The sequence below is a fragment of the Phyllobates terribilis genome, unplaced genomic scaffold, assembly GCF_046119375.1.
Source record: "Phyllobates terribilis strain yellow unplaced genomic scaffold, ASM4611937v1 Scaffold_11__3_contigs__length_659146591, whole genome shotgun sequence".
Lineage (NCBI taxonomy): Eukaryota > Metazoa > Chordata > Amphibia > Anura > Dendrobatidae > Phyllobates > Phyllobates terribilis.
The window spans coordinates 574,521,786-574,544,864 of NW_027362771.1; the positions used below are offsets into that span (position 1 = coordinate 574,521,786).

A 23,079-nucleotide genomic window follows, 5' to 3' on the forward strand; every position below is an offset into this window, starting at 1 on the left:
CGGTATCCCCATGAGCGCCTTGCTGGATACTGGGTCGCAAGTAACCACAATCCCTTATGTACTTTTTAAGCAGTATTGGACTGATGCTGATATCACACGGTATCCAGACAGTAACTTGAGCATCATCGCCAGTAATGGCTTACCCGTGCCGCAGATGGGGTTCAAGGAGATGACCATTAAAATTGGTAAAGTTGAACTGCCGGCACAGGGAGTGATTATTGTGGACATTGACCGTCATGAAAGTCACCCTAAAATAACTGTGGGTACTAACATAATTGAAAATTGTCTTTCAGAGGTAATTGTAATTCTACAACAGGTGGCGGTGAATGCTAGTTCCAGCCAACAGAGAGTCCTCAACAAGGAGATAAAAGCCCTGATGAGACGGCAGCAGGTAGAACTGTCTGGTGGTGAGATCGGTAGCGTAAGAATGAGTGACCCATTCCCCATTTCCATGCCTCCCAAAAGTGAAATGATGATCTGGTGTCGGACTGCAATCGGGTTGAGAGGTAGAGACTACCAAGCCATGGTAGAACCCGTGTACTCAGACAGCAGGCCCACCATTTTGACAGCCCGGGGGGTGGTTGATGTCCGTCATGGGAGGGTGCCCGTCCGCATCCTCAACATTGGGGAGAGGGAAGTACACTTACCCAGGTACGCTACACTCGCCAAACTGTTTGTCGTCGAACACAAAGCTATCAGGGCCGTGGAACCCTTGCCTCCATCTCCACCGGCGGAGGGTAATGGCTCCCAGAAACAAAAGGAGGACTGGTGCCAGAAACTCCACGTGGGTGCTGACTCCACTCCCCTGCACCAAAAACAAGGAGTCTACCGGGTGGTACAGGAGTACGAGAGAGTCTTTAGAAAGCACCCGCTAGACTTCGGCAGAGTAAAAGGGATAGAACACCACATCCCCACAGGGAGCCATCCACCAATAAAAGAGAGGCACAGACCTGTACCCCCTGCACATTATCAGAACGCCAAGGGTATGCTAAGGGAGATGAAAGAAGCTGGGGTCATTAGAGACAGCTGTAGCCCCTGGGCAGCCCCCTTGGTTCTGGTCAAAAAGAAAGACGGCACCATGAGAATGTGCGTGGACTATAGACAAATCAACCGTATCACCCACAAAGACGCATATCCGCTGCCTAGAATAGAAGAGTCTTTAGCCGCACTAAAATCTGCTAACTTCTTTTCTACTTTGGACCTTACTAGCGGGTACTGGCAGGTTCCTGTGGCAGAGGCTGACAAGGAGAAGACCGCCTTCACCACCCCGATGGGACTGAGCGAATTCAACTGTATGCCTTTCGGGCTCTGCAACGCACCAGGGACCTTCCAGCGGCTGATGGAATGCTGTCTAGGGCACCGAAACTTCGAGACGGTCCTCCTTTACCTGGACGACGTGATCGTCTATTCGAAGACCTATGAGGACCATCTCAAGCACCTGGCTGAGGTGTTCGAAGCCCTGGCAGGCTATGGCCTGAAGGTGAAACCATCGAAGTGCCACCTGCTGAAACCAAAGGTCCAGTACCTAGGGCACGTGGTAAGCGCGGAAGGAGTGGCCCCCGACCCTGACAAGGTCATGGCAATCAGGAGCTGGCCAAGCCCCTCGAACATCAAAGAGGTGAGACAGTTTCTCGGGTTGGTAGGCTACTACCGAAGGTTCATCCCCGGGTTCACTAAGATGGCAGCTCCTATGCAGGACCTCCTGATCGGACAGTCTAAGTCCCGAAGTCAAAAGCCACCCTTCAAGTGGGATAAACCGGAAGAGGAGTCCTTCCGCCAGCTAAAGATGGCCCTCACAGGGGATGAGATCCTGGCCTACCCTGATTATGGCCAGCCTTTCATTCTCCACACAGATGCCAGTAATGTGGGACTGGGTGCCGTACTGTCCCAAAACCAACAGGGCAGAGAACGGGTGATCGCATACGCCAGTCGGAAGCTGAGGCCCACTGAGAGGAACCCGGAGAATTACAGCTCCTTCAAGCTAGAATTCTTGGCAGTGGTGTGGGCCGTGACGGAACGCTTCAAGCATTACCTGGCCTTCGCAAAGTTCACTGTGTACACGGACAACAACCCGTTGACACACCTGGACAATGCAAGACTGGGTGCCCTGGAACAGCGGTGGATGGCCCGTCTCTCCAACTATGACTTTGTGATCAAGTACCGGGCAGGCAAAACCAACGCCAACGCGGACGCCCTATCAAGAATGCCTCACTTACCTGAAGGTGACGAAGACCCAGAAGAGCTGGAGGAGGTAGAACTCCCCGCGTTTCACCGGTATGGAGCCGCTCAACACTCTCACCGCGTGAAGGAGGAGGATCTAACAACTGTGATGATGAATCCCCTACCTCACCACAGCTGGGCCGAGACCCAAGATAGTGACCCTGCAGTCCGCCTGGTGAAAGATCTGCTGACCGAGGAAGATGCCCGCATAGATCCGGATGCTCCAGAGGAAGCCAAGCAGCTATGGAAAGAGAAGAGCAAGCTGTTCCTCTACGAAGGCAAGTTGTGCAGAAGGATTGTCAACCACCGGACGCACGAGCTGACCTGGCAAGTCGTGGTCCCAAGGCGGGATGCAGCTATGGTCCTGGGGGCTTACCATGACAGAGCGGGACACTTTGGTTGGAAGAAACTGGAGTTCCTGCTAAGAGGAAGATTCTTTTGGGTCGGCATGAGAGGAGCTGTAGAAAAGTGGTGCAGAGACTGTGGCCCTTGTCACCTGAGGAGGAAGGACCGCACCAGCCAGAAGACACCCTTGAGGCCCATCGTCACCACGCAGCCTCTTGAGCTGGTAGCTCTGGACCACGTCAAATTGGCTCCAAGCCGGTCCGGATACATCTATGCCCTGACAATCGTGGACCACTATTCCCGTTTTCTAGTGGTGGTCCCGGTAAAGGACTTGACAGCCCAAACAGCGGCCAGAGCCTTCCAGCAATACTTCTGCCGTCCACACGGGTATCCGGAACAGGTCCTGACAGACCAGGGTCCAGCGTTCGAGGCTGAAATCTTCCAGGAGTTCTGCAACCTCTATGGCTGTAAGAAGATTCGGACAACGCCTTACCATCCACAGACCAACGGGATGTGTGAGAAGATGAACAATATTGTCATTGATCTCCTGAAAACGTTGCCCCTGGAGGAACGCAGCCTGTGGCCAGAAAAACTGCCGGACCTGATAGACATGTACAACAACATCCCGGTGAACGCTACAAACTGCACCCCGGCTTACCTGATGCGAGCTAGACCAGGTAAGCTGCCCGTAGACCTGGAGATGGGAGTCCTAATACCTGAGGACACCTCCCCGGATGCGGACTGGGATATGGAAAGGCAACTGCAGTACAAGAAGGTACAGGAGAGTGTGGAGAAGAGCCTGGCCCAGGTGAGAGAGAGGCAAGAAAAACTCTTCAATCAACACGCCCCTGCTAGTCCCCTAGAACCTGGTGAGCAAGTCCTAAAGCGAAAAAGAAGGCTACATAAGTTGGACGACCAGTGGGAAAGGGAACCCTACACCGTACTGCAGTCTGACCACGACAACCCAAAGGTGTGCGTAATCACCAAGGACGGAGGAGAAACCACTAGTGTCGTCTCCAGGGACCACCTCAAAAGATGCCCCGAGCAACTCCGTAGTGCAGAAGAGGATCAGAGTGACCTTGAACCCGCAGAGGACAAGGAAGAAATGATTAGCACCGTGCTCGGAGAGTTCCCTCAGTCCTGGACTCGCATAAATGATGCCATAGTGGTACCCGTCCTGCATTTCCTGCAACCGGCACAGCAACAACCAACACCAGAGCCGGAAGGTGAAGAGGAGCAAGTGGTTCCAGAGGCAGAAGAGCCTGTTCCAGCAGCCCAGGAGAGTCAACCCTCTGCTGACAGTGAGCCTGCCATGCCTGCGGTAAGCCAAAGAACCCGCAGACAGCTGCCTGCCCTACCTATACACCCAGCTGGTAGCTGTACCCCTAACGCTAGTGGGGAAAGCCAGGTTGGTCCACCACCAGACAGTGGGTTAAGGAGGTCAACCAGGAGCACAAAGGGACAGATACCCGCCCGCTGGAGAATATAGAGTGTACTAAATTGTAAATAACCTTGTTGCCAAATGTTGAATTGTTTGCCAAGTTACATGCATGTTCGGTAATTCTGTGTTTCAGTCTCTTGCAGCAACCGTAAGGACTCACAGGTTATGGACTTTTTATAACCGGGACCTTGTATGGACTGCGTTCGGAGCCTAACCCAGGAATGAACTAAGACTGTGAAGGACTTGGGGTAGGACAGACCCCCTCCTGGTTAAGGCTCCCCGTTGTTTTGGTGATATGGACACCCGGTCACAGACCACACTGTGACCTAAAGAACTCAATTTGTGCGCCGTCTGTCTATTAATGTGTTATTGTTGTGCATATTGTCTTTGTTTATTGTTTAGTCCCGGAGTACTAAATTTCACTAGGGGGGAATGTGTCACCCTGGCCTGGATGCCACAAAGTGTAATAAAGCTGTGTCTGAGAGCAAGGGGGAGGTTCTCTGGTTAGGGGAACATTAGCATGCAATGCCTCCTGTCTCAGGCCAGTAGGGGGAGCAGGCTGCCCCTATAAAAGCTGGTACTGGGGACAGGGTTAGGGAGAACTGGATTGCCTGTCTCAGCTCTGAGACGTGTCCCAGAGTGGAGCAGGGACAGAAAGTTGATTGCACCTAAGAGGAAGTGTGGCAGGAGGAGAGAGCCACAAGCCAGAGACAAGAGGCGAAGAGAGCCTGTCTTGGCAGAGAAAAGACTTACTTTACCAGACTTTGGTATCTGAGGCTGGAAGGATTCCACATCCCCCAGCAGAGAACCAGTCCGCAAGGGACTGTACATTCCTTGGCCTAATAAGCCTGGAGGCCCTGCCACAACCGAAGGGACCAGTAAAGCCGTACAAGGCTGGGAGCAGAAAGGAACCCACGTCGCAGGCCATACAGGCGAGAAAGCACGGAAAGCTCGGAAACGTGGACTGTTACCCTATAAAGAGGAGATAGCCAGAAGGAGCGCAGAAAGCACGGTAGGCCTACACCCTCACCCTGACCAGGGCCAATTTCCCCGTTGCTCTCAGACATCCAGGTCCCCTCCTAGCTGGGACTGTTTGTGGGTCAGTTTACCTGTTTAGTAAAGACCCTGGACTGCAACCTGTTGTCTGTGTGCTCCTTGCTCCTCCAGCACTACCATCACTCCCACCATCCACTATACTGCCCTGGGGCCGCACTCTTCCCGTGGGGAGTCACACTACCATAGCTGCACACCTCATCAGCCCCAGCGGTCTGCATGCAGCGGCGGTTCCTAATAACCGCAATCCACGGGTGGCGTAGTCGGACATAATCAATATAACGGACTACCACTGGCCTGACCACCCTGAGCCACGGAACCGGGTTGCCACTACTACTCCCATCGTTCCCCCTATTGCCCGGATCCGAGTGCCCCACGGCCCAGGGGGCGAGTCACTGCCCTGAGGCAATACTCTTCCTGTGGGGAGTCACACCATCTAGCTGCACACCTCATCAGCCTCAGCTGCCTGCCCAGCAGCGGCGGTTCCTCCTAACCGCAATCCACAGGTGGCGTAGTCGGACATTTAATAATCATAAAAAACACATTAATACACTGCCACTGGTTTGACTACTCTGAGCCACGGGACTGGGTCACCGCCACGGTGACTACAACCCCCAGCATCCACTAAAAGGCCCAGTTCTGGGTTCCCCACACGGCCCAGGGGGCGCGTCACTATCAGGGACTTATAATGAATTGGGAGAAAAAGGAGGAGGACGTCACCATGGACTTTTAATGAATTAGTTGGTTAGAGAAGATGCTATACAGGGACTTATTATGAATTGTGGGACAGGGGAGCACACTATTAGGGACTTATAATGAATTGACATTGGGGAGGATACCCAAACGGACTCATAACGGATTGAGGTCTGGGAGTGGACACTATCAGGGATATATTATAAACTAGGGGTGGAAGAGGACACTATACAGGGAGCTGTAATCAATTGTGGGTGGGAGAGGCTGCTATCAGAGGCTTATAATGATTTGGGGGATAGGCAGGGACTTATAGTGGTAAGAACTAAAAATAGTGACTGAAAACCACCATACTATAAACACATAATTGTAAATTCCCCCCAAAATTAATTGATTCTAATTCCTCTTACTGTGGCTTTGCTTTTAATTTTGATTACGGTTATACCAGGAACACATAATTAAACCAATACTCACCTAAAACCGCCATCCCGTGACAATATATTGTCAAATATTGACTGATTACTTCCATACCAAGACCACATAATAACACCAAATAGGGACTGAATACCGCCATATAGTCCCTCTATACAGACTGTCCACATGTTTCTACTAGGTGGAATATGTAACGAGCCCTCACTTATGTTCTAGTACATTACATTACCAGTGATCGCCTGTTGTTGGCGCCAAGAGAGCAGCTAAGGAGAACATGGTCACCACTTAAGACTGTCCAAAATCAAAAGAATTCTGCTAACAATGATATTTTCCTGAATAGTCTCCATCATTTGTCCTTCTCTAGGTCTCTTATATCCTCATGAAATAACATTTATTGTTTTCCTCTTTGTTAAAAGCTTCCGCCCGAACAGGGACTTGAACCCTGGCCCTCAGATTAAAAGTCTGATGCTTTACCGACTGAGCTATCCGGGCTTCTGTACATGATCACTGACACAATGATTTTCTGCTGCAGCTGTGGGCCGTCTGCTCCTCCTTTCTGGTTACATAGTATCACACACACACTTTCTCCTACAACTATCTGCTTTCTGCTTTTCTTTCCAGTTACACAGTATCACCACCTGTGCACACATTCTGACACAATGACTTTCTTCTGAATTATCGGCCATCTGCTGCTCTTTTCGGGTTACACACTATCACCACTTCCAACTATTCATACTGTCCATTGGTTTCCACGTGCTGAAAAAAAAATTCACTTCTGTATTCCAGACTTGTCCAGCAATGCAGAGATGATCTCATAAGACATAACATTTGAATTGGGGAGAGGACATCATCAGGGACTTATAATGACTTGGGCGGTGGGAGAGGATGATATCAGGGACTGGACAAAGTCACTTGTGGCAAGTTAAAGGCATGGGCAATATGAAAATCACAGCTGAAACCAGATAAAAAAAAAAAAAGAGACGACGTTGACTCAATCTTTACATTGTGTATCTGTGTGTGCCATACTAAGCATGGAGAACAGAAAAAGGAGACGAGAACTGTCTGAGGACTTGAGGATCAAAATTGTTGAAAAATATCAACAATTTCAAGGTTACAAGTCCATCTTCAGAGATCTTGATGTTCCTTTGTCCACGGTGCACAACATAATCAAGAAGTTTACAACCCATAGCACTGTAGCTAATCTCCCTGGACGTGTACGGCAGAGAAAAATTGTTGAAAGGTTGCAACGCAGGATAGTCCTGGGAAAAGGAGCCCCAATCAGGTTCCAAAGAAATTCAAGCTGTCCTGCAAGCTGAGGGTGTATCAGTGTCAGCGCGAGCTATCCACCGACATTTGAATGAAATGAACCGCTATGGTGGGAGATCCAGGAGGACTCCCCTGCTGACCTAGAGACATAAAAAAGCTAGACCAAATAGTACGCAAGTAAGACAAAATCCTTCTGGGAAAGCATTTTATGGATGAGACCAAGATAGAGCTTTTTGGTAAAGCACATAATTCTACTGTTTACCAAAAACAGAATGAGACGTACAAAGAAATCAACACAGTACTTAGAGTCAAATATGGTGGAGGTTCAAAGATGTTTTGGGGTTGTTTTGCTGCCTCTGGAACTGGGTGATTTATTGTGTGCAAGGTATTATGGAATCTGAGGATTTTGGGTCACAATGTATTGCCCGGTGTCAGAAAGCCGGGATTGCATCCTAGGTCATGGGTCTTCCAGCAGGACAATGATCCCAAACATACTTCAAGAAGCCCCCAGAAATGGATGGAAACAAAGCGTTGGAGAGTTCTGAAGTGGTCAGTAATGAGTCCGGATCTAGATCCCATTGATCACCTGTGGAGAGATCTTACAATTGCTGTTGGGAGAAGACGCCTTCACATATGAGAGACCTGGAGCAATTTGCAAAAGAAGAGTCCAAGATTCCAGGTGAGAGGTGTAAGAAGCTGATGGTTATAGGAACCGACTTGTCAGGAATATTATAAAATATTGATATCAGGGACAGCTTAACAGAATATTAGCCCTTCTCCCATGCCCTCTGCTGTAGTGTTTGTCCAGAGATGACAATCATACAGTGTCTAATGCAAATTATCACCACTTGTCAGCACTGAGCTGTCCCATTTTCCTTCTGCCAGCACAAAGCCCGAATTAACGCAGGACTGATAAATAGTTATTCACACACGGCCAGGGAAGAAGTGTGAAAACTTCGTTAGGGAACCAAGCCTCTTGTCTCTGAGAGAGCAGGGGGTAATTACTATGTGGGCTTGCGCTAATTTACATGTAACTGTTGAAGACCAGTTCCCCAGCTTCAAAGGGGAATTTGCAGACATGATGACTCCGATATTAGATATGAAATAATATGAGTTCTATAGGTCCGACAATAACGGGACCCATATGTGGAGTAAGCAAATCAGCCCTGGAATATGCAGGTATTTTTCCACGGCCGTAACCAACATCGGGGGGCCGTAGTGCAAGAACCCCGGAATAGCAGACTGCAGCGATGTGATGTGTAATATCAAAAGAAAGATAAAATCATGAGGGAAAATATGGCGTAGTTTGCGAACTTCTGCGATTAACGAGCGATGAGTTATCGCAAAAGTCAGCATTTCTAATAAAAATCTACAGGCTGAAGACCGGCCCACATGATGTCACCGCAAGGGGCGTGTGGCCAGATCTCTCCTTAGGTGTAAAGTAATCTATGGGGAAGACAGAAGTACTCATTGCTGGGGGGAATACGAATTATACGCAAAGGGTCCTGTTCAATAACAGCAATCTGGAGAACCCCCCCTCCCACTATATTGAATCGTCTCCGCGATCGTGTAGTGTAAGTAATTTTCACTCTTTACCCTGTTTATTTTCTGTAACTGTTTATGTATTTTAATGCCCCCTTTGTAACATCCTTGTATATATTTTTCCTAAACACTGCCTCCCTTTTGGATTAAATATAAAATTTAATAGTTCTGTTTCTTTTGTTCTGTAATCGTTCTCCTCCCCGAAGCCATAAACGCTACCGGGTTGGTTCCTGACCCGATACAAGTCCATTAATACCGGGCTGTATCAAACCAGAACTGGTGGCAGCATACCATCTGGAGGATTTGAGGAAGGCTGGCAGTGACGGTCGGAGGTGTGGATATATATTACTGGCGCAGCCAGGGAAATATATATATACCGCCCTCACTGCAGAGGGCCTCAAATACCCAGTGGGCTACAGGACGGCCTCTCCGGCGACCACTCGCTCTAGGTGCAGTACCTTGACTGACCTGAGAGGCGAGGGGGCGCCAGAGAGTTGTGCCTGTATTGTGGCGTCACAGATTGGTGACGTGTAAGGGACAACACATCCCAGTGTCTTCCCCCGCTGGTGGCAGCTTCCTGGCACTACTTACTCTAGGTGCAGTACCTTGACTGACCTGAGAGGCATGGGGGCGCCAGAGAGCTGCACTCACCGGCCGGCAAGTTTTCCTGACAAATTGGTGGCAAGCGGTGGGATATTACAGAACATCAGTGGCTGGATTGAGCAATCATTCCTGTCACTGAAAACTTGAACGATTCTTGCGAGAATTCTGTGCAGAGTTTTAAGAAATCAGACTCAGTGTTTTAATATTTTTTATCTGGGACATTACTATACGTGTAGCAGTTGCATCCCCTCCCTTCTCTTGTTTTTCTATCCTATCTTTTATTTGGCAAACAATGGCTACACGTGGAGAGCCCTGGTATCAACAGCAGACGAAGCCCACTCTCATCGCCCTCTGTGAGCTGAGGCAGATTGACCCCACGGGCAAAAACAAGGCCCAAATGATTGCTGAACTGTTACAAGGTGCTGCAGAGCCCGTCCGACAGCAAAGCCCTGATGATGGGGCGGCCAGCCAAGGCCCAGATGGCGCTGCCGCAGGGGTCCCACCTGTGATTGCCAGCCATACCCGCAACCAGGGTAGTGTGGACCACCTCCTGCAGATGGCCTTGGAGCAGCTCGCCGCAGATGATCGTGATGGACGACTGCAGCTGATCCTGAAGTTCCAGGAGCGAGCAGAGCAACAGGCCCAAGCTGACCAAGAGGCTGTTGAGCGACAAGCCCAAGCTGACCGAGAGGAGCGCCAGGCCTAAGCTGACCGAGAGGCCGAGAGAGCTGAGCGCCAGGCACAAGCTGACCGAGAGGCTGCTGAGCGCCATGCCCAAGCTGACCAAGAGGCTGCTGAGCGACAAGCTGACCGACAACTCCAGCTGGAGTTAGCCCGGATTCAGAAGGAGTCGCCCTCTACGCAGACCCGTGAGTCCAACGGTGCCAGCTGCTTTAAACCCCGTCCTGAGCACTTCCCTGTGATGGAAAAGGATGGGGACTTGGACACATTTCTGCGAGGCTTTGAAAAGGCCTGCAGGCAGTATCAGCTGCCCTGGACCAGTGGGCCAGATATTTAACTCCAGGGCTCCGAGGAAAAGCCTTGGAGGTGTTTGCTTCCCTCCCTCGAGAACAAGATGGAGACTATGAGGCCGTCAAGCAGGCCCTGATAAAAAAGTACCAGCTGACTCCGGAGGTTTACCGGAAAAAGTTCAGAGCCCTCCAACGTGGACCACATGACACCTACAGCGATGTGGTAGACGGGCTCAGAACCAACTTTGAGCAGTGGATCCAAGGACTGTCAGTCACCACCTTCAAGGACCTGAAGGATCTGATGGTGAAGGACCAGTTTTTTCATCTTTGCCCAGTGGAAGTGAGACAGTTTGTGCTTAACCGGGAGACGAAGGAAGCCGCCAAAGCAGCCCAGATTGCGGATACCTATGAGGCCAACCGCACACCAGAGGTGCGGAAGTCAGCCGCCGCCAGCTGGAAAGGGGGTAAGCCGACAACCACCCCCAGTGTTCCAGCCCGCCGGCCCTCAGTGGGTCCTGCCCCTTCTTCCAGCACCTGGACTGCATTTGACTCCCGTAAGTGTTATACTTGTGACCAAACTGGTCACATCAGCCTTGTCTGCCCGGAGAGGCAGAAGATGAACCCCACACCTGAGACCCCAGGGTCTACTACAGCCATTCTTTTTGTGGGTGGGGCGGTTGGCCGGGCCCGGGAGAACTTACAACCCGTTACTGTGGGAAACACAGTCACTGTCGGCCTTAAGGACACTGGCGCAGAATGCACCCTGATCCGCCCTGAGTTTGTGTTACCAGAGGAACTCATTCCTGGGAAGACCCTGACTATCACCGGGTTTGGGGGTGTTCGCCGTCCCATACCGATGGCCCGAGTTTTCCTGGACTGGGGTGCGGGGAGGGGGTTAAGGGAAGTGGGGGTGTCGGAGAATCTCCCCACTAATGTGTTATTGGGAACTGATCTGGGACGGTTGGTTGCCCGATACATTCCTGACAACCCTCCCAGATCTAATATGTAATTTAATGCCGCTGTCAAAAATGTGAATGTGATGTCTAATAAAACTGTGTGTTGTGATAAAGGGGAACTCAGCCACCTCACCCCGCGGGGTGATGCTGCTGAGGATCCCCTAAAGCGAGCCAGCATAAGTGCTAGGGGCAAGGGGAGCAGGCACGGACACCAGGAAGCAGGTCGTCCCATGCAGGTGACCAATGTCACACCAGATGGTGACATGGTCAATGGTAGGTGCCCCATGACTAGTACGGCTCCAGAGGTAATGTGGAAGGATGGGGAGAAACACGGGGATCATAGGGAAAGGGGTCCCGGGCCGGCGACCAGTGTCACGACGGACTGTGACATGGCCGGTCATAGCCTCCCCCTAGGGAGCGCAGCTCTCAAGGTAAAGATGAGGACAGGTAAAAAGGTAGGCGGCATAACCAGGCGAGGTTACAGGAAAGTGTGTCCCCCTGTCTGTCAGGAGTATGGGAGGAAGGAACCCATAGCCTGTCAGAGGTGTGGGGAAAATGTATTCCAAACCAGTCAGGGTGATCAGAAAGCTGGACCCTCAGGTTGGTGGGCAAGTGGATCTGCGGCTTGTCAGATCAGCAGGAAGGGTGGGCCAGGAGGTGGGCTCAAGGGGCGATCTGTAAATCACCTCTTATGCCACCTCAAAGAGGGGGAGATGTCAGGAATATTATAAAATATTGATATCAGGGACAGCTTAACAGAATATTAGCCCTTCTCCCATGCCCTTTGCTGTAGTGTTTGTCCAGAGATGACAATCATACAGTGTCTAATGCAAATTATCACCACTTGTCAGCACCGAGCTGTCCCATTTTCCTTCTGCCAGCACAAAGCCGGAATTAACGCAGGACTGATAAATAGTTATTCACACACGGCCAGGGAAGAAGTGTGAAAACTTCGTTAGGGAACCAAGCCTCTTGTCTCTGAGAGAGCAGGGGGTAACTACTATGCGGGCTTGCGCTAATTTACATGTAACTGTTGAAGACCAGTTCCCCAGCTTCAAAGGGGAATTTGCAGACATGATGACTCCGATATTAGATATGAAATAATATGAGTTCTATAGGTCCAACAATAACGGGACCCATATGTGGAGTAACCAAATCAGCCCTGGAATATGCAGGTATTTTTCCACGGCCGTAACCAACATCGGGGGGCCGTAGTGCAAGAACCCCGGAATAGCAGACTGCAGCGATGTGATGTGTAATGTCAAAAGAAAGATAAAATCATGAGGGAAAATATGGCGTAGTTTGCGAGCTTCTGCGATTAACGAGCGATGAGTTATCGCAAAAGTCAGCATTTCTAATAAAAATCTACAGGCTGAAGACCGGCCCACATGATGTCACCGCAAGGGGCGTGTGGCCAGATCTCTCCTTAGGTATAAAGTAATCTATGGGGAAGACAGAAGTACTCATTGCTGGGGGGAATATGAATTATACGCAAAGGGTCCTGTTCAATAACAGCAATCTCGAGAACTCCCCCTCCCACTATATTGAATCGTCTCCGCGATCGTGTAGTGTAAGTAATTTTCACTCTTTACCCTGTTTATTTTATGTAACTGTTTATGTAATATATATATATATATATATATATACCGCCCTCACTGCAGAGGGCCTCAAATACCCAGTGGGCTACAGGACGGCCTCTCCGGCGACCACTCGCTCTAGGTGCAGTACCTTGACTGACCTGAGAGGCGAGGGGGCGCCAGAGAGTTGTGCCTGTATTGTGGCGTCACGGATTGGTGACGTGTAAGGGACAACACACCCCAGTATCTTCCCCCGCTGGTGGCAGCTTCCTGGCACTACTTACTCTAGGTGCAGTACCTTGACTGACTTGAGAGGCAAGGGGGCGCCAGAGAGCTGCACTCACCGGCCGGCAAGTTTTCCTGACACGACTGATTGCTGATATTTATTCCAAAGGGTGAAACCAAATATTAAGTTGAGGGTGCCAACAATTTTGTCCGACCCATTATTGGGGTTTTGTGTAAAATTATGTCCAATTTGCCTTTTCTTCTCTGTTTTTTTTGTGTTGTTCCAACACTCACAAAGGAAACAAACACATGTAGAACAAAACACGGGGAATTATAATAATGTTCTGAGAAATACTGCAGCTTCTGGAACAATTTCAAGGGTGCTGACACCCTAGCCATACCATGACTACATGATAACACAAAAATATATAACATGACTATATGGAGAAATCTCCGGGGAAGCAGCTGACTAGATAGTAATCCTGTAATTGATCCCGCACGTTTCTTTGCTGATTCTCTTGTCCTCGGGGAAGTGAAATGTTACTTATAATTCTCAGCCCGACACATGTAACATACGGCTCCAATACAACTGTATACACATAATTATCTCCGATAAAAGAAAAGCATAATACTAACACCATTATTCAGTCTCCTGGGAGACCGTCAAAAATTGCCATGCTGACTGTATTACGAGCCCTCATGGCGGGGTATTGGGAAAAGTTTTCAACTAGCAATAATCACGCCTCGTATAAACCTCATGGGCTATGATACTGCCACTGCGCAAAGCTGGAGGCCATCTGTGAGGAGCTGCAGCCTCCGGATCTGGGGCTCTGTCTACACTGAGGAGAGACAAAGTCATTAGGGGGCTGTGGGAGCAAAGGATTCTGGGAGTGGATATGCTAATAACGCCCCTCCCCTAAATCTATAATGGAAGAAAGAAAAGCCCCCCAGGCTGGGGGAGGGGAGGGGGTTCATCCTCCATCTGACTGCTCTTCAATAACTGAATACCGCCATATCATCACCACATAGTAACACCAGATAGTGACTGAATACCGCCATACCATCACCACATAATAACACCAGATAGTGACTGAATACCGCCATACCATCACCACATAATAACACCAGATAGTGACTGAATACCGCCATACCATCACCACATAACACTAAATAGTGACTGAATACCGCCATACCATCACCACATAATAAAACCACAAAGTGACTGAATACCGCCATACCATGACCATATAATAACACCAAATAGTGACTGAAAACCGCCATATCATCACCACATAATAACACTAAATAGTGACTGAATTCCGCCATATTATCACCACATAATAACACCAAATAGTGACTGAATACCGCCATAGTATCACCATATATAATAAAACCAAATAGTGGCTGAATACCGCCATACCATCACCACATAACACCATATAGTGACTGAATACCGCCATACCATCACCACATAACACCATATAGTGACTGAATACCGCCATACCATCACCACATAATAACACCAAATAGTGACTGAATACCGCCATACCATCACCACATAATAACACCAGATAGTGACTGAATACCGCCATACCATCACCACATAATAACACCAAATAGTGACTGAATGCCGCCTAAGGCTATGTGCCCATGATGCAGAATGCTCCGGATTTTTCCTGAGCGTTTCTGCATCTCCCTGGCAGAAAAAACGCATGTGGATTGTACATGCGGATTGTACATGCGGATTGTACAGGCGGATTGTACAGGCGGATTGTACATGCGGATTGTGCATGCGGATTGTACATGCGGATTATACAGGCGGATTGTACATGCAGATTGCGCATGCAGATTGCGCATGCGGATTGCGCATGCGGATTGTACATGCGGATTGTGCATGCGGATTGTGCATGCGGATTGTACATGCGGATTGTACATGCGAATTGTACATGTGGATTGTAGAGGCGGATTGTAGAGGCGGATTGTGCATGCGGATTGTACATGCGGATTGTACATGTGTTTTTCCTGCCAGGGACATGCGGATGTGGAGCGTTCTTCACATGCATTTCCTCATGCGGGTTGTCATGCGCTTTCCAGGTGATTTTGGTCAGAGGTTTATGACCCCAAGGCTATAGGGTCTAGGAGAGGGGGAAAGACAAAAAACACGGGCGCAGATCTAAGTGCAGATAATTTAGTACAACTCTTTTTTTTTTATATATTTTTTTTTAGAAGCTGATTTGCTCACCTTTGATGTAGCTTGTGGTATAGCGTATCGACCTATTAGGTCTGACTGAGATGCCTTGTCTCCTTGATGTGCAGCTATAGTCTGGAGACAACGGATCTCTCAGCCAGGAGACCGTGGAATGAAGATCAGGAAAAAATAAAAAGATTCATCCAGTCTATTCAGCGCTCCCAAACGACAGGCACCAGGTAGAAGTATTATAGATCTTCAGAAATTTACTTAGGATAAAAATCATCACAAAACGATACATAGAACAACGCGTTTCAGCTATAGATTTATACATATGTAAAGCAGGTGCCGGAATGCAACGCACAGAGACCCAAGGCGAGAACAGTCAGAGATGATTGTAACCAGTTTTATACAACAGGTATACTGAAACAAGGGATTAGCAACAAGGGTAATGAACAGTGGTTTGAAATATCAGAAAAATACGAAATTTCTCAAAGTAAGGCGCAGTCTCTCAAAGTAAGGCGCAGTCTCTCAAAGTAAGACGCAGTCTCTTCAAAGTAAGATGATGCACTCAATCATGGGAGACACCACGCAAGTTCTTTAACTGTGCATTTGGCTCTAGCGGGGGTCACCGGTTATTCCCGCTTGGCCGTGAGTCTCTTCCGGATAAATTCAATTAAATCACGTTGTGCTACTTTAGCCCCAACCGTTCCCCTCCCAACCTGAGTACCTAAACCCAATTGTCCCCAGTACCGTGGGTGAACAGTGGAAGTGACTGCCCTGCTCACGTATGCAGCTCCTCTGTCTCCACTGGCGTGACTTTCCTGGGGCAACTGTCTCTCAACTCCTCTCTGCTTGGCCATTGGAGGCAGTCTCTCGAGCCTTGGATAGGGGGGTCCAGGCCTCGTCTGTCGGCGGGTGATGTCGGGTTCCGCGAACTCACTCAGCACCGCGATCAGGTTCCTAGTCTCCTCAGCAGGCACAGCACTCGGGTCACAACTGTGAGGGATCCAGAGCTCTTTTACCGGTGCCCGGCTGGAGCACCTCTCAGGCCTCTGGATTTGGCCTGTCACGCGGGGTTTCTCAGGACGCAGGGAGCACGTCTGCTCCTTTCTGCTGCTTGGCGCCAAAGAACCCTCAGGTTTGGCGCGCTGGCCTCTTATCTCCCGGAACTCCTTCCTGGAAGTCACCTGATCGGGTCCAGCGTCTCAACCTGCTCTCCCTGCAACTTCCCTTGCATATTTTGGTTCCGCTTGACTGTATCTGACCAGTAGATGGCAGTCTCGCTCCATCCTTGAAACGTCATGTTGAAGTTCTTTTACAAGCTTTCTTGCCTGTTCTAAACATATATATTGCCATATCTCACATGAGGAAGGCTATTTTGTATAAATATATAGCCGAAACGCGTTGTTCTATGCATCGTTTTGTGATGATTTTTATCCTAAGTAAATTTCTGAAGATCTATAATACTTCTACCTGGTGCCTGTCGTTTGGGAGCGCTGAATAGACTGGATGAATCTTTTTATTTTTTCCTGATTTCCAAGCGATTTTAGCATCACTTGGAAAGTGCTTGACAACTTGGTCACACTATATAAATCCATGCAACCGGCGTAGATTTATATGCTACTTTGGATCTAATCCTTATAAACAGGGAGGAAATGGTTGAGGAGGTAAAGGTGGCTGGGACCCTAGGAGGCAGCGATCATGCTATTATAGAATTTTGGATAACTAGAGGAGGAAGACATGTGAAGACTCAAACTTCAAGGTTAGATTTTAGAAAGGCAGATTTTAAGAGACTCAGAAAGAGAATAGGAGGGATCCAATGGCTGGATGTCCTTAAGGACAAAAATGTCCAGGAAGGATGGGAAATTTTTAAAAATGAGATTCTCAAAGCACAATCGTTAACAATCCCGAAAAGTAGGAAGAATGGGAAGCATTTAAGGAAACCAGGATGGATGAACACAGAACTTAAACACATGCTAAAAAGAAAGAAAGAAATGTTTATTAAATGGAAAGAGGGAGGCATATCTAAAGAAGATTATAATGCAGTCTGCAGATCCTGCAGGGCACGTATTAGGTTAGCTAAAGCTGACAATGAATTAAGGCTTGCAAGAGATGTCAAAAGCAATAAAAAAGGATTTTGGGGGTATGTCAAAAGTAAAAGAAAAGTCAAAGATGCTATAGGATTTTTACAGGATGAAAATGGAGAAATGGTAAGAGAGGATGTTGAGAAGGCCGAACTTTTTAATTCCTATTTTGCATCTGTTTTCTCTCAGAAAGAAAATGTAACATCAACTGATCTTCACTGTCCTTTTAAAGGAATAGAGGAATCCAAGTTATCTGTAAACCGAAAGATTGTGAGGGAATATTTAGCTAACATAAATGAGTTCAAGTCTCCAGGTCCAGATGAATTACACCCCAGAGTACTAAAGGAGATCGTAGAAGAAATTTTAGAACCACTCTCCATAATCTTTGAAAATTCTTGGAGAACAGGAGAAGTCCCAGAAGACTGGAGAAGAGCAAATGTTGTTCCTATCTTCAAAAAGGGGAAGAAGGTGGACCCAGGGAACTATAGGCCGGTGAGTCTGACTTCTATACCAGGAAAGATCTTTGAACAAATTATTAAACAACATGTATGTAAGTACATGGATAAGAGTGAAGTGATTAACCAGAGTCAGCATGGGTTTGTAACTAACAAGTCATGTCAGACTAACTTAATTTCCTTCTATGACAGAATCAATGACTGGGTGGATCAGGGAAATGCTGTAGATATAGTATATCTTGACTTCAGCAAAGCATTTGACAAAGTATCTCACACCATCCTTATTGAAAAAATGACCAAGTATGCAATGGACCAGGCAACTGTTAGGTGGATTCATAACTGGCTTAGTGATCGGACTCAAAGGGTGGTTGTAAATGGCTTCACATCCAGCTGGATGAATGTCTCAAGTGGGGTACCACAGGGCTCCGTCCTGGGACCTGTATTGTTCAACATCTTTATCAATGATTTAGATGAAGGAATTGAGGGTAAGCTGATTAAATTTGCTGATGACACAAAGCTAGGAGGGATAGCTAATACTAGAGAAGAGAGAGAGAGGATTCAAAAAGACCTAAATAAACTGGAGCAGTGGGCAGCAACCAACAGAATGGTTTTTAACAGGGAAAAATGCAAAGTACTACATCTGGGCAATAAAAATGAAAAAAGCATATACAGAATGGGAGGAATAGAGCTAAGCAACAGTACATGTGAAAAAGACTTAGGTATACTAATAGATCATAGACTGAACATGAGTCAACAGTGTGATGCAGCAGCAAAAAAGGCAAATACAATTCTGGGATGTATTAACAGAAGCATACAGTCTAGATCACGTGAAGTCATTATCGGTCTTTACTCCTCTTTGGTCAAACCTCATCTGGAATACTGTGTACAGTTTTGGGCACCACATTTTAAAAAAGACATAGACAAACTGGAGCAAGTTCAGAGAAGAGCGACCAGAATGGTGACTGGTCTGCAAACCATGTCCTATGAGGAACGGTTGCAGGATTTGGGAATGTTTAGCTTGCAAAAAAGAAGACTGAGAGGAGACTTAATAGCTGTCTACAAATATGTCAAGGGCTGTCACATTGTAGAAGGATCATCTTTATTCTCATTTGCACAAGGAAAGACTAGAAGCAATGGGATGAAACTAAATGGGAGGAGACACAGATTAGATATTAGAAAAAACTTTTTGACAGTTAGGGTGATTAATGAGTGGAACAGGCTGCCACGAGAGGTGGTGAGTTCCCCTTCAATGGACGTCTTCAAACAGAGGCTGGACAGACATCTGTCTGAGATGATCTAGTGAATCCTGCTTTGAGCAGGGGGTTGGACCAGATGACCCAGGAGGTCCCTTCCAACTCTACCATTCTATGATTCTATGATATAGTGTGACCGTAAAAGAATGGTAAAAATAAATATATACTTACCTTCTGATGACCCCCGGAGTCCTTGTCCTGCCATGACGTCACCGCAGGTCCTTTTAGTCTACCGTGAGCTGCCGGCATGCCAGGACAAGGACTCCGGCCGTCATCAGAAGGTAAGTATAATGTATATTTTTTATTTTATTATATTTTTTACAGCTACTATGGTACCTGGGTCTGGATGAGAGTCTCCTCTTCTCCAAGCCCGGGTACCATCCGCACATTGAACCGCATGGAATCCGCATGTACAGATGCAGTGATGCAGATGTCTTGCGGTCCAATGCGAGTCAATGGCGGCTGAAACGCCACAATTCCGCAAAATAATTGGTAGTGCTGTGGATTTTTCCACAATGATAATCCGCAGCGGAATTTCCGCAGCATGTGCACAGCACATGGGGATTATCATTGGGGGACATGGCAGACCTTCTACCAAGCGTTTTTTAAGCATTTCTGCAGCGGAATTGCTGCTGCGGAAAAGCTTAAAAAATGCATAGTGGGCACACAGCCATAGTATAGCTATATCACACCAAATAGTGACTGAACACCGCCATACTATCACCACATAACTCCAAATAGTGACTGAATACCGCCATACCATCACCACATAATAACTCCAAATAGTGACTGAATACCGCCATACCATCACCACATAATAACTCCAAATAGTGACTGAATACCGCCATACCATCACCACATAATAACAATTTCTGGGGTCAGCTTCTTCAGCTATTTATACATTCCTTAAAGCGACAATGTAACAAACAGTACATGTGACCTTATCCTCCATACTGTGCCTGCGTTCCCAAATCTGTATCTGTCCCATGAAATATTGTTTGAATATTCTTTAATTAAAAGCTTCCGCCCGAACATGGACTTGAACCCTGGACCCTCAGATTAAAAGTCTAATGCTCTACCGACTGAGCTATCCGGGCTTCTGTACATGATCACTGACACAATGACTTTCTCCTGTATTATCGGCCGTCTGCTCCTCCTTTCTGGTTACAGACTATAACCACTCACCACTATACGTTCTGTCCATTGGTTTCTACGTCCTGGAAGGGAACCGTCTCTTCTGTATTTCAGACCTGTCCAGCAATGCAGAGATGATCCCATAAGAGGCAACGATTGAATTGGAGGGAGGACGTCATCAGGGACTTGTAATGACTTGGGGGTAGGGGAGGATGATATTAGAGACTTATAATAAACTGGAGAGTGAGGACGGACGCTAGTGTAGCACCCAGAGGGTTCGGTCGCTACAGAGGTATTGCATCTCACCCAGATGTGCGATATCTCACTCTCAGGTAAGGATGGAGTATGGCTCAGGACCCTGACACCTGCATGCATTACACCACATTTCCGGGGGACAGGGCGACAATGCTCCCACGGGAGAGCACAATTGTCCCTGATCCCTGGCAGGAGTGGGAAGGGGTCACCTAGGAAAGGGGGAACCCAGTGGTGTGTGGGTGGAGAGTGCAGATCCTGGGTGCACTGAGTAGGAGTATAAAGAGGGGAGCCATCTTAGGAAGTGTGTTCAGTCAGAGGGGAGAAGTGAAAGATCAGGGCTCTGTGGAGCTCTGCTCCAGGAGGCGAGCCTAGCCTGAGAGGCCCAAGACTGAGAAGAGAAAGAGCAGAGATGAGAGGGAGCAGGAAAGGCTCCAGGAGAAGAAGGGACCCCAGAGGTACGGGAGATGCAGCAAGCCGGCCGTACGCCCGCCGCTACCTGGAGGTAGGGGGGTCAGGCCAAGACAGGGAACCGGTTCCCTTAACTAGTGGAGGCAGAAACCACACTCAGCTAGTCACCGGAGGTTGTGGCATTGCATGTGTCACAGCCCCTCACAGTCCACGCTAGGAAGGGACCACATAGGGTCCAGGGAACGGAACACACGTCGCCCGCCAAGACCCGAGGCAGCTGGACAGAAGCAGTGTAAGGTGTGAGGCACGAAGAGCCAGAGAAAGGACACATGAAGGGGGTCCTGATAAGTACTCCAAAGATATCTGGGAGTCGGCCAAGCCCCTCACTTGGCGAACACAGTACGACGCGGGAGATTATGACCGGCCGTAATAATCTGGATTAGCAACTATGAGTAAAGACCCTGGACTGCACTGCAAAGACTCTGAGTAGTTTCTGCTGTGCCCTTGCACCACAACTCTCATCATCCACTCACGCTGCCCTGAGGCAATACTCTTCCTGTGGGGAGTCACACCATCTAGCTGCACACCTCATCAGCCTCAGCAGCCTGCCCAGCAGCGGCGGTTCCTCCTAACTGCAATCCACAGGTGGCGTAGTCGGACATTTAATAATCATAAAAACCACATAAATAGACTGCCACTGGTTTGACCACTCTGAGCCACGGGATCGGGTCACCGCCACGGTGACTACAACCCCCAGCATCCACTAAAAGGCCCAGTTCTGGGTTCCCCACACGGCCCAGGGGGCGCGTCACTATCAGGGACTTATATTGAATTGGGAGAAAAAGGAGGAGGACGTCATCATGGACTTTTAATGAATTAGTTGGTTAGAGAAGATGCTATACAGGGACTTATAATGAATTGACATTGGGGAGGATACCCAAACGGACTTATAATGGATTGGGGTCTGGGAGTGGACACTATCAGGGATATATTATGAACTAGGGGTGGAAGAGGACACTATACAGGGAGCTGTAATCAATTGTGGGTGGGAGAGGCTGCTATCAGAGGCTTATAATGATTTGGGGGATGGGGAGGGACTTATAGTGATAAGAACTAAAAATACACTGAATGCCACTGTGCCATAAACACATAATTGTAAATTCCCCCCAAAATTTAATTTGGGGGGAGGGGGGGATTCTAATTCCTCTTACTGTGGCTTTGCTTTTAATTTTGATTACGGTTATACCAGGAACACATGATTAAACCAATACTCAACTAAAACCGCCATCCCGTGACCACATTATATTGTCAAATAGTGACTGATTACTTCCATACCAAGACCATATAATAACACCAAATAGGGTCTGAATACCGCCATATAGTTCCTCTATACAGACTGTCCACAAGTTCCTACTACGTGGAATATGTAACGAGCCCTCACTTATGTTCTAGTACATTACATTATCAGTGATCGCCTGTTGTTGGCGACAAGAGAGCAGCTAAGGAAAACATGGTCACCACCCAAGACTGTCCAAAATCAAAAGAATTATGGTAACCATGATTTTTTCCTGAATTGTCTCCATCATTTGTCCTTCTCTAGGTCTCTTATATCCTTATGAAATAACCTCTTTGTTAAAAGCTTCCGCCCAAACCCTGGACCCTCAGATTAAAAGTCTGATGCTCTACCGACTGAGCTATCCGGGCTTCTGTACATGATCACTGACACAATGACTTTCTGCTGCAGCTGTCGGCCGTCTGCTCCTCCTTTCTGGTTACATAGTATCACACACACACTTTCTCCTACAACTATCTGCTTTCTGCTTTTCTTTCCAGTTACACAGTATCACCACCTGTGCACACATTCAGACACAATGACTTTCTCCTGAATTATCGGCCATCGGCTCCTCTTTTCGGGTTACACATTATCACCACTTCCAACTATTCATACTGTCCATTGGTTTCCACGTGCTGGAAAAAA

General features: G+C 48.1%; 3 non-coding genes across 3 annotated transcripts; all 3 read right to left on the minus strand.

Annotated features, from left to right (window-relative positions):
- Window positions 1–6,601: 6,601 nt before the first annotated feature.
- Window positions 6,602–6,673, minus strand: TRNAK-UUU (transfer RNA lysine (anticodon UUU)). Its single transcript has one exon. It is a non-coding gene; the product is annotated as a tRNA-Lys (tRNA).
- A 7,296-nt stretch (window positions 6,674–13,969) lies between these two features.
- Window positions 13,970–14,109, minus strand: LOC141168460 (U4 spliceosomal RNA). Its single transcript, XR_012252198.1, has one exon. It is a non-coding gene; the product is annotated as a U4 spliceosomal RNA (small nuclear RNA).
- Window positions 14,110–20,328: 6,219 nt separating this feature from the next.
- TRNAK-UUU (transfer RNA lysine (anticodon UUU)) lies at window positions 20,329–20,401 on the minus strand. The gene has a single exon. It is a non-coding gene; the product is annotated as a tRNA-Lys (tRNA).
- Window positions 20,402–23,079: the final 2,678 nt, after the last annotated feature.